The sequence below is a fragment of the Sapajus apella genome, unplaced genomic scaffold (genome assembly GCF_009761245.1).
Source record: "Sapajus apella isolate SASKATOON/1434 unplaced genomic scaffold, GSC_monkey_1.0 scaffold1, whole genome shotgun sequence".
NCBI lineage: Eukaryota > Metazoa > Chordata > Mammalia > Primates > Cebidae > Sapajus > Sapajus apella.
The window spans coordinates 4,519,278-4,532,310 of NW_022436941.1; the positions used below are offsets into that span (position 1 = coordinate 4,519,278).

General features: G+C 40.9%; 1 protein-coding gene across 4 annotated transcripts in view; it reads left to right on the forward strand.

Moving 5' to 3' along the window:
• SH3RF2 (SH3 domain containing ring finger 2) overlaps positions 1–13,033 on the forward strand; it is a 150,139-nt gene that overhangs the window by 13,659 nt on the left and 123,447 nt on the right. The gene's annotated exons all lie outside the window — the stretch shown is intronic.

Below are 13,033 nucleotides of genomic sequence, written 5' to 3' on the forward strand. Positions count from 1 at the left end.
GACTGGGCATGGAGGGAAAAAAAGGAGCCAAAGAAGAGGTGGATATATCTGCTAATCATCACCTCAATAACTACTACTATCATGTAGCTCACCCCATGTGCCAGCAACTGAGCAAAAGAAACATATTTTCTCTAATCCTCTCAACTGTCCATGGAGGTCTGTGATATTTTCCCACTTTACAGATGAGGAAACGCTTAGGAAGTACAGAGTCAGAACCAGGTCTGCCTGAATCCAAGGGCGGGGTTCTAACTGAGGTGACCAAGACCGGTGTGATGTTTTCTTTTGGAACCTCATGAGCCCTGCACTAGCTGCCATTGCTGGTTAAATCTTTTGGCACCAACATTTCCATTCTAATGTTGTCGATAAGCTTCTGGAGCATGATTTAATCCATAGCCAATCTCGCTCCATGTTAATTGTATGCTGTGTCTTCACTGGGTACTTCTTGGTCAGAAATTTAGGAGCTTAAGTAGTAAAATCAGTGTAGGTGAATAGAGAGGGAGACAGGAGAAGGGGAAATTGAGTGAGAAAAAAGAGGGAGCTAGAGAAGAAAAAAGGCAGAAAAGGTATGCATGTGATCTGGATGGTAAAAAGGAAAACCAAAGAAGAAGGAGGAGAAAAGGGAGGGAAGCCAATCAGAAATCAAATGTGCAAGTGAAGGAAATTTGGGAGAGATGTTTTATCTAGAATATGACAAGCTCTGGTCCAGAACTGATCTGCTTTTTCTGAAATGTAAGCAGATTCAGGACAAAATATATTTCATTCCTAATAGAAACTATTATCTACACAGACAAAATGGTCCATTGTAGGTGAGGAAAAATGGAGCCTGAAATTCAGGAAGCTCAGCTTCCAGTCCTGTCTTAGCTGAAAACCAATCATGTGAAATGAAATGTATCTGAGTGCTTAATAAATCTTAGCCTTACTATGGTTATGGAAAAAGTTCCAAATTCTCTGAGTCTCAAGATTCCAGCAACCCAAATTTAAAACTTTCTCTTTTCATATTTTATAGAGTATGCAGAAGATACAGAAATATTTGCATTTGTGTTTTTAAGAAAAAATATACATTTAAAGGTTTTCCGAAAGATAGCTAACATTTTTGAACCCTTCAAGGGCCTGCGCTAAATTCTTTACCCGCAAAAGCGTATTTAATCCACAGAGCAACACTTGTTTACAGATAAGAGACTCAGGAGTACTTTGGGCAAGCTACCCATGTAGAGTGACTCTAAGCCCACATTCTTGACTGTCACTTTGCCAGCGCATCTTGCAGCACAGCAGCTCTGCCTCCCTCATGCAAACGGCATGCATAGCACATCTTTTTTGTTTATTAACATGACATTAGTAAATTTCTCCCAAGTCATGTAACCAGTTTAAATCTTGGTTCTCCAAAACTACATAGTACCAGCCACATATGTAGGGACTGAGCTAGTCTTCTAATTCCTTTGCATTCTAAAATCTCATATCTGCAAGACATCTTGAAGGTCCTCCAAACCACCCCTCCTACACTTCAGTCCTCTCACTGACTTCCTCCTGAGAGGCCCACACAACCAGTCCATTTGAATCTCCAGTTCAGGGGAGTTTTCTGTGTCTGGGCACATGCTATTCCCTCCACCTCTGAACAGCAATATTAGAAAAGTCTCCCTGAAATTAACCCACATGAAACACATCTGCCCACTCTTCGACGGGCATCTGCTGCTCTTTGAAGGCTACTCAGGAGGGTTGCATCTTATTTTAACACTTTATTTTCAATCTTATTTTCTCTAGGCTGGACCACTTCACTTAGTTCTCCTGTTGAACTGGTTTTAAGTATTCCTAACCCAGGAGGCAAGATAGAGGACTAGTTAAGAACAGGGGCTCTGAAGTCATAATAGCTAGTTTCAAATCTCAGTTCTACCTTTTGATAGCTGTATAACTTTGGATAAGTCAACCTCCCTAAGTCTCAATCTCTTCATCAAGAATGGGAGTAATGTGTCATCTACCCCCTACATTGGTTCTGAGATGAACAAATATACTAGAAGACTGGCCCATAAATGCACTTACCACATGTTAATTACTTTTTGCTATTATTTAATATTATTATTGCCACTCTCTCTGCATAAGTATCCATCTTATTCCATTGAGGGTCCCTGGTCAAGGGTTCAGTTGATTTCTGTTTAAATCACCCAAAAATAGGCAGAATGGGGTTTTGTTGCCTAAAACATCTCTAGAGTATCTACATGCTGGGGTTTCAGGTCATTCCAGGAAGAATTGACACAATCCTAGAGAATCTTTGTTGATATTCCTTCCCATAGAGAGCCTCTAGCCATAACAAACCTTGCTAAAACAATATCTTAGCAGTAGTGCTACTTTTAACGGCACTATGGGAAAAAACAACTTTTCTTCATCTAAGTTTTGGAAGGCACATCTCACATTCTGTGGGGGCATGGTAAGCTACTGATATAACACAACTCAGTGAAAGGAAGAAATTTTACATTTAAACAATAACCACAAGTATTCACTCACTACACAAATGTATATTGAGTGCTCACTATGTGTCAGACACTAAACTAAGCTCTAGGATATACTATGAACAAGACAGACATGTAATATATACTCTATTGGGATAGATAAAAAGAACAAAAAAGTTTATTATCGTAGTTGGGTTCCCCTCAGAAGCAAACCCTGAGATGAGGATTGAATGCTTATAGATTATTTGGGAGGTGTCATTGAAAGAGGAGTAGTGACATCATACAGGGAAGAGAGGGTAACTAACAAAGCTGTGTTATGAGGCCAGCTACCACAGTGGTCAATGAAGTGTAGTCTTTTGAGGAAACTCTGAGAAACAGTATAAAACCCAGACCCTATAACTATGCTGGCCAAGAGATGAGAGATCTGGGGTATTTATACCCTCATGCCTGTCAGTCATTGGTTAAGTGCCACCCCCAAAGGCAAAGTACATTCTAGAAGCTCAGTAGAAGGCATTCAACAAAATCATAGGTGCCAACTATTGGAAATGAAGCTGAATTGCACAAAAATGGTAAAGGCCCTTTAAAAATGTAGGCAGAACACCAACAGTGTCTCTCTCTGTCTGTCTGTCTGTCTGTCTGTCTCTCTCTCTCTCTCTCTCACACACACACACACACATACATAAATAATAAAAATCATTGCAAATTGTGAAGTGTCTGCTATATAAACTAAATATAGACAATGGTATGAAATGGAGGATAAAAGGAAAGATCTTTGATTAGGGTGGTCAAAAAAGAGGCCTCTCTAAGGGAGGCATTTATGCTGATACCTGAAGGATGAGAGGAAGGCAGGGAAGTGGGTTCCAACAAGGGAGAACATCCTGACCCTGTTCTCAGAGAGCAGAGAGAACTTGGCAAGTTCTGGGTCCTGGAAACCGAGAGAAGACCCACACGGCTGAGGGGTGATAAACACTGAGGTGAGTGGCATGAGATAAGCTGCAGAGGAAGGTGCAGAGGGACTAAGAATCCATTCCATGGTAATTGTGTTAGGGCATTCTTGCATTGCTATAAATACCTGAGGCTGGATAATTTATATACTTTTTAACTTTTATTTTGGTTCAGGGGTACATGTGAAGGCTTGTTATATCAGTAAACAAATGTCACAGGGGTTTGTTATAGAGATTATTTCATTACCCAGGAATTAAGCCTAGTACCCAATAGTGATTTTTTTCTAGTCCTCTCCCTCCTCTCACCCTCCAGCCTCAAGTAGACCCCAGTATCTATTATTCCCTTCTTTGTGTCCATGTGTTCTCATCATTTAGCTCCCACTTATAAGTGAGAACATGCTGTATTTTTTTGTTGTTGTTGTTCCTGCATTAGTTTGCTAAAGACAATGGCCTTCAGCTTCCCTCAAAAGTCATCATCTCATTCTTTGTATGGTTGCATAGTATTCTATGGTATATATGTACCACATTTTCTTTATCCAGTCTGTCACTGATGGGATTTTAGGTTGATTCCATGTCTTTGCTATTGTGAACACTGCTGCAATGAACATTCATGTGCATGTGTCTTTATGGTAAAATGCTTTGTATTTCTCTGGCTACATACCCGGAAATGGGATTGTTGAGTGGAATGGTTGTTCTGCTTGTAGCTCTTTGAGGAACCGCCATACAGCTTTCCACAATGGTTGAACTAATTTACACTCCCACCAACAGTGCATAAGGATTCCCTTTTCTCCACAACCTTGCCAGCATTTGTTATTTTTTGACTTTTTCATAATAGCTATTTTGACTAGTGCAAGATGGTATCTCATTGTGGTTTTAATTTGCATTTCTCTAATGATCAGTGATATTGAACTTTTTTCATATGCTTCTTGGATGCATGTATGTCTTCTTTTGAAAAGTGTCTGTTCATGTTCTTTGCCCACTTTTGAATAGGCCTGTTTGTTTTTCTCTTATAAATTTAAGCTCTTTATAGATGCCAGATATTAGACCTTTGTCAGATGCATTGTTTGTAAATATTTTCTCCCATTCCGTAGGTTATGTTTACCCTGTTGATAGTTTCCTTTGCTGTGTAGAAACTCTTTAAGTTTAATTAGATTCCATTTGTCAATGTTTGCTTTTGCTGCAATTGCTTTTAGTGTCTTTACCACGAAATCTTTGCCCGTCTCTATATCCAAGGTAGTATTACCTAGATTGTCTTCCAGGATTTTTATAGTTTTGGGTTTTACATTTAGAGAATGGATGATTGATAAGAAAAGAGGTTTAATTGGCTTATGTTTCTGCAGGCTGTCCAGGCAGCATAGCTCCAACAGCAGCTTTGGAGAGGCCTCAGGAAGCTTACAATCATGGCAGAAGGCAAAGTAGGAACAGGCGTGTCACGTAGTGAAAGCAGGAGCAAGGAGCAAGAAAGAGAGAGGGAGAGAGGAGAAAAAGGAGAGGAGAGGGTCGGGGAGTCGCCACACACTTTTAAATGACCACAGGTGTGGGGAGGTGCCACATGCTTTTAAATGACCACAGGTGTGGGGAGGTGCCACACACTTTTAAATGACCACAGGTGTGGGGAGGTGCCACACGCTTTTAAATGACCACAGGTGTGGGGAGGTGCCACACGCTTTTAAATGACCACAGGTGTGGGGAGGTGCCACATACTTTTAAGTGACCAGATTTCATGAGGACAGCACCATGGGATGGTGCTAAACCATTCATGAGAAATCCACCCCCACAATCCAGTCACCTCCCACTAGGTCCCACCTCTAATACTGGGGATTATGATTCAACATGAGATGTGGGTGGGGACAAACATACAAAGTAAATCAGTAATGAAGGGGGCTGGGTACTAGATCTAATAAGGAATATCAAAGCAGGGAATAACCTGATCTGATTTTCAGTTCAAAATGTCACTACAAAATCATGTCCTGTGCAGCCACATGGATGCAGCTGGAGGCCATCATCCTAAGTGAATTAATGCAGGAACAGAAAACCAAATACTGCATGTTCTCACCTGCAAGTGGGAGCTAAACACTGGGTACTCGTGGACATAAAGATGGCAACAATAGGCAATGGGGACTACTAGGTGGAGAAGGAAAAGAGGGGGATGAGGATTGAAGAACGACTTATTGGGTACTATGCTCAGTATGTGGGTAACAGGATCATTCATACCATAAACTTCAGCATCCCACAATATACCCAAGTAACAAACTTGCACATGAACGGGAATCTAAAATAAAAATCAAAGAGAAAAAAAAAGATGAGGGTATTAGAAAGGTGGAAAGAATATAAAATGAGCTTCTAGTACCAAAACTGTCAGAGAAGTAGAGCAAAATTTTTCTACTCTCCCTGTCTTTCTCTTGTTGGAAGGGCATTAGGGATTGAGGTACGTGACCACGCAAAACTGTTTTATCTGCCACAGATGAACATGAGCATATATGGTCAGCCAAACATGTCTATAATTCAAGGTCATATAAAATGTTACTTTGTGTGATCATATCATATAGTCCAAAAGAAGAGAATTGGAAAGAAGAGCAGTATAGGGTTAATTACGCGGAGATCAAGGAAGCTGTAGTCTGATTTTAAAAAAGGGGGGGGCATTCACACTTTATGACTTGTAATGAAATTTAAGTTTGAAAGACATGATAGGGAGGAAATTGAGCCCAGATTCCAAAAGGGTAAATTAAGCTAGAAGAGTGTGGAAGCATACTTGGAATAGACCAGAACTTCCCAAACTTTAATAAATCAGCCAAGGACCCTGTTAAAAATGTACATTCTGATTCAGCAGATCTGGAAATCAGAATTTCTCATAAGTTCTCAGGTGATCCCCTTGCTGCTGCTCCTTGAACCACACCATAGAGAAAGCAGGAAGGAAAGTCATTGGATAACAGTTCAAGATATAACAGGATTGACAGAAAGCATTCTTTTGCTTTTGTATTTTTACTATTTTTTTTATTTTTGAGACAGAGTGAGACTCTGTCAGCCAGGCTGGAGTGCAGTGGCACAATCTCAGCTCGCTGTAAACTCCACCTCCCAGGTCCAAGAAATTCTCCTGCCTCAGACTTCCCAGTAACTGGGATTACAGACATGCCACCATGCCCAGCTAATTTTTACATTTTTAGTAGAGATGGGGTTTCACCATGTTGGCCATGCTGATCTCAAACCCCTGACCCCAAGTGATCTACCCACCTCAGCCTCTCCAAGTGCTGGGATTACAGGCCAGAGCCACTGCACCTGGCTGTCTTTTGCTTTTGTTTCTACCTAGAGGGGAAACAGCAGAGATTAAGAAATAGAAAGCATAGATGTATACTACCATTAAATAAAGACGAAAGAAGTGATGGGAATAATCCCTAAGAAGCTTGTAGAAGGGGATGGATCAAGACCACAGATCGAGAGATTACTTTTGTAAAGAAAGAAGGACTGTGAAGGGAGAAGGAGGGAAGAAAGAAGTTACCTAGGTAATTTGAGAGTTAAAGACAAGGAAATGTGAGAGAGCTCACTTCAGATGACTTCAGTATATCCGCTCTCAAACAGAAGATTGGGTTATTTCTGTTCCAGATCTTACTGGAGGAAGGAAGCTGTGCTAGAATGGGTATAAACTGCAGCAACTTATTTCTCCTCTTCATAACAGGCAGCAAAGCTACAGTTTCGTTGTATGAGTTAATCAATTGAAATTGAGTTGATCAACGAAGCTTTGGCTGTCTTTTTCTTTTGAGATAGTCAATTCTTTTATATAATACCTGTTTCATAAAAGTCCTTTACAGAGCAACATGTTACACCAAACCAAACTAATTTTAGAAACAATCACATTATAAAATTTATTCCATAAATACCAAAGTTGTTACTTTCAACAAGTATTGCATTGATCTTGAATTTCAAAACGTTGTTAATGTGTAAAAACAGACAAGCGAAGGAAAGAACACTACTTTGGCTCCTGTTTGGGAAATGAATTTCTGCAAACAAGAATGAAAGTAGAAAACCAATTCTGGTCTTCTGGGTGGGTGGCCTGGCCTAAAATAGTAGCTGTAATGCAGAAAAGTAGATGAATTTAAGAGTAAATTGAAGGTGGAAGAGTAAATTTGCAGTAGAACTTGCTGCAAATTGGACAAGCAAATTGGACCCTTTATCAATTGCTAACCTTACTGAAAACCCAGTATGCTAAGGACATCTCTTCAACTATTGCAGCCCCTATGGGAGGCAGGTATCATTATCTCTATTCCCATTTTGCAGGTAAGGACACTGAGGCTCAGGAAGATTAATCTGCTCAAAGTCACACAGAGAGCAAGAGACAAACCTGAATTTGGCCAAAGCTGATGTTCTGAAGGTGCTATACTACAACATTATAAAAACTTGGGCTGGGAGTCTGTCTAATGTCACCTTCTCTGAATATGCACCTCACTGTTCACTTCAACAATGTTCACCTGAGGGCTGTTTTCAGGCAGGGGGAACATCACAGGCATTAAAACCAAAAGACCAGCCAGGCGCAGTGGCTCACACTTGTGTTTCCAATTTGAGAGGCTGAGACGAGTGTATCATTTGAGGTCAGGAATTCGAGACCAGCCTGTCCAATATGGTGAAACCCTGTCTCTACTAAAAATACAAAAATTAGCTGGGCGTGATGGTGCATGCCTGTAATCCCAGCTACTTGGGAGGCTGAGGGAGGAGAATTGCTTGAACCCAGGAGGCGGAGATTGCAGTGAGCCAAGGTTGCACCACTGCCTCCAGCATGGGCAACAAGAGCAAAACTCCATCTCAAAACAAACAAAAAAGAAACAACCAAAGACCTGTGTTTGAATCCAGCTCTCTCACATGCCGGATGTCACTAGAACTCTTGGAGCCTCAGTTTCCTCCTCTGTAAAGCCATAACACCTACTTCAAATGGTTCTTCTCAAGACTAGATGGAGCCCTGTAAGGCTGAATCATTAGTTGTTCCAGAGTCAACTCAGACCACTTCCCTGGGTGCCTCCAACTGGGAGCAGAACTGAGGTGCAATCAGGCCAACATTCTTAGGAGTTGGTTCAGGGGACTCAGCTCTAATGACTCAGGGACAGGGGAATGCATTCAAGCAAATTCTTCTCATGACTCTGCCTGAGGGCTGATCTGCATTAGATATGACACCAAAGGCACTCCTAAACCAAGTTTATCACGGGTTTTCTTTTAAAATGCCACTGTATAAGGAATCATAAAACATAGGTGCTGAGAGCTGAAAAGGGCCATAAACCACACCTGGTCCAATGTCTTATACGAGTGTGCGGTGTAGGCTTAACGAGAAAAATGGAACTTTCCAAGGTCACCCAGTTTGCAGGGAACACACACGAGGAGCAAACTCCAGGTTTCCTGACTCTTGGTCCATGCATTTTGTGTTTCATCAGACTGCCTCGCTTCCTGCCTGGGCCATTGTAATCCGTTTGCTGGGCTTGAAAGGGTCAGAAGCCTCCAAACCAGGCTGCAGCATAAAAAATTCCATTAGAAACATGAACACATCCAAGATCATGTGTGGTGTTTTACAATGTGGCCTGCTCAGGGCACTTTCAGACCTCTGGCGCTCAACCACAATTTAGCCTGAAAAGCATATAAGCATTTACATGGTCTCACAGGTTATGCCAATTTTGAGCCTCAAAAAGCAGTTTTCAAAGACTCCAAGGAGAGAGGCAGGGAAAAGCTGTCCAGAGAGACACAGAATAAAACCAAGGCAGCAATGAAAACATCTCCAAAATGTAACATGAAAAGGACAAAAAAAGTGAGCATGGAATTGGTAGCAAATAGCTCCAGCTTTGTGGATGTCATCGAAAGGCACTTTTTATCCAACCATTTGCCCAATCCCATCAATTATTTTGGGTTTGTTTTTTCACATTTTAAATTATTTCCAAAGAATAGAAAAATGATTACCAGGTCAAAGGGATGGACATGTGTGAGACTCCTGATACCTAATGTTAGTTTGCTTTCATCTGTGTTTGCCAGAACTCCTTTAGTTACAAGTGACAGAAACCACCTCAAACTAGCTCAAACAAAACTTGGTATTTGTTAGCTCACAGGCTGGAAAATTCAGAGTGAGAACCAGACTAAGAGCTGTAAGGACCCAGATAGCTCTGGCAGATCATCACCCTCTGCCTTAAATTCTCTCCATTTACAAAGGGCATTCTCTATGACAGATTCCCTAGGCTTCTTGCAAGCAATAAAATCTACTGAAAAAAAAAAAAAAGAAAAGAAATCAGTAGAGGCAGGATTAATAAAAAGAATATTATGTTGTTCACAGAACCTCTAGGAGGGCTGGAAGACTGGTCTGAGGCCACCTTGCAAGAGCAATTCCCCCTGGCCCCTCCTATTGCTGTAATTGGAGGTCGACCTGATTTAGCTTCTACCAGCACCACACAGAGGTGGAGAGGAGTCTTCCCTGGTCCTCTCTTTGGGTCACTAACTCCCAATTAAAAATTCAAGTCAGGTACATCTAATTGACAAAACCTAGATCCCTGGCTGAAAGCAACACTATTAAGCTGGCATTTTCAACTTCTCTGGATTTTTTTTTTAATTTATCTATTTAATTTTGTCTTAGAGACAGGGTCTCATTCCGTCACCCAGGCTGGAGTGCAGTAGTGATCATTGCTTGCTGCAGCATTCAACTCCTGGGCTGAATCAAACCTCCAGCCTCAGCCTCTTGAGTAGCCAAGACTGCAGGCAGGTACCACCATGCACAGCTGTTCAACTTCTAAATTTTGAAGCAAGTTCTGCCACCTACCTATACTTATAAGCTAGATGAATTCCCAAACATGGAAAAGGGATTCAGATGCAGAACATTCAAAAGAATCACAAATATTTACTATAAGAAACATTGCAACAGATAGCTTAGACTTAGATAGTTTCAGCTCCACCAGCCCAGAAAAGAAGGACTGGGTCTTTCAGTATCACCTAGTTCAATGCATGGCCCTTTAATAAACATCAATCTGATTTAATTGATCTAGAAGCTTCCCAAAAAAGGCCTCATTCTAAGACTCCTTTATATCTAATACTGACAAAACCAAGATGGAATTAAAGTGCTATGCCCCATGGTTTCCCAGTGTCTGAAATATTTTTTCCCCCAACTTTTGTTTAAAATGGGCAGGCTAACCTACCTCACTTGTGTTTAACTCCTATAGCTGCCTAATTTTTTTGTGTGGTGGGTGGAAAAAGATATAATATTTCTGAAAAATGGAAACCTCGCATTTTTACCTCTGGAAGTCTACAGAGACAGAAAATGAGATTCTTACCTAGGAAGAATATTAACAAGATGTAAAACTGCTATTGGCACTTAAAGATACATTAGCAGGGTCAAAACTGGGATCAAAACGAACTCAATAGGCAAGGCAGCTGGCAAACAGAAATCTCACTTTCATTGAAAAACAGAGCAGGAAGTTAAAATGCAGTTCGTCAAAGAGCTTTCACAGGTAGTGTGATATTTGATAGCAGCAAGCAACTGATGGAAGTTTTTTATACATGTGCTGAAATTAGTTTTGCTAACACATACTCCTACAGTGAACACCACCCAGCCTGGACTCCTGCAAAGTTTCCCATGGAGATAAAATGAAGAGGGCAAATTGATAATGTTCTTGAAGACAGTGGAATTTTTTTCAGGAGCTGCTGCATTCTTGCATCTTCCTCTTCTTTTGTTTTATTTTATTATTATTAATTATTTATTTACTTTTACCTCATGTCAATTCCAAAGAGTTTGTAGTGGGGGAAAGCTCTGAGGGGTCATCTTTAGTTGTCACTTATGACAATCTTATTTGGTAATAGAAATGAGAATGTGGTGACTCATTAGAATTTTCTTTCTTCGCAGGAAGGTACATTCTTTAACATTTCTCTTCTCTAAGAACCACTGCTTCTTTCTGGCCCAAGGGGAGGGAGGGAGCTGAGGAGAGAGATCGTATTTCAGATATGGATAAAGTGACTAACATTCATAGGATTCTTGGTACAGATAGGAAACTATTTCAGGAGTCCTTGGGATGAAAGGACTCAAATTCCTAAACTACAGGACATAATCATGGTGAATAGTTGTTAAAAGGATTGATCTGAAAAACAGAAGTCTGGGCAACCAACTGGCCACAGTGGTGTTTTATCATTTTAACTGAAGTCGTGAATAGAAGCCATCAATTCAGCCAGAAAGGTAAGTTCATCAGGGCAGATGTGAGCCTGAGTTGTGGATTTTTATTAATACTGATCATATTAACTTATCCAGGAAAATTATTTCCCTTGTGTCACTACAGTTTATCTGCTCTGTGTAGGAAGACATTTTCAGTTGTAATTTGCAAAATTCCTCTTCAAACTGGCTTAAGAAAAAGAAAGCCAAGAGAGTTCATTTCATGGGGATTCGGAGGGTAGACCTCAGACCCAGCAGGATCCATGGGCTCACCGTCATCTTGATTCTGTATCTTTCATCATCGCTCAGCTCTACCTCTTGCTTTCTTCATTCTCAGGCAAGTTCTTTCCAGGAGCAATATACTGACAGCCAAGGCCTACATCATTTTTTAAGCTCTTAATCTTAGATAAATTATGGGTGATTTTTGTGACAACTTTGCCAAGGAGACTCCGATTAACTTACCTGGGGGTCTGCTTGCACCTCGGAGCAATTGTTTTGGTACAAAGCATATAAAGAATACTCTAATTGGTCAGACCTTGGTCACGTGGCCACCCCTGAAGACAGAAGTCTGGGCAGAATCAGCCCTCCTGCACCACATGGCCTGAGCGGAATTACTAGGGAACAAAGGAAAGATGGCTCACAAAAGGGAGAGATCTTGTGCAGACAAATATCTCAGTGAGAACACATTTAAGCCCTAAATGCATTTTTAGGATTACTAACATTATACATAAGTGTTAAAAGCAAAAAGAAACCAAAATTCAAAGTACTTCCCAGTGCCTTATTAATTATCTTTTAAAAATATATATATATTTTATTGTGTTTTAGGTTTTGGAGTACATGTGAAGAACATGCAGGATTGTTGCATAGGTACATACATGGCAATGTGGTTTGCTGCCTCCATCCCCATCACCTATATCTGGTATTTCTCCCCATGTTATCTCTCCCCAACTCCCCACCCCCCAACGTCCCTCCCCTAGTTCCCCCGCCACAGACCCCAGTGTGTGATGCTCCCCCCTCCCTGTGTCCATGTGTTCTCATTGTTCAACACCCGCCTATGAGTGAGAACATGTGGTGTCTGATTTTCTGTTCTTGTGTCAGTTTGCTGAGAATGATGGTTTCCAGGTTCATCCAAGTCTCTACAAAGGACACGAACTCATCATTTTTTATGGCTGCATAGTATTCCATGGTGCATATGTGCTACATTTTCCCTGTCCAGTCTATCATGGGTGGGCATTTGGGTTGGTTCCAAGTCTTTGCTATTGTAAACAGTGCTGCAATGAACATTCGTGTGCATGTGTCCTTATTAATTCTCTTGACCATTTGACTTTTGATCTAACCTCTTCACTATTTGTCAAATCAATCTCTCAGAATCCTGTCCACAGTTATTAGTGTTCTGGCAAACACTGCCTCTTTGGAAAATCTTCTCAGTTGGCCTCTGATTCTGTCTCCCTCTTCAGCTCCTGTAACAGGACTTCCCTGGTACCTACCTCATC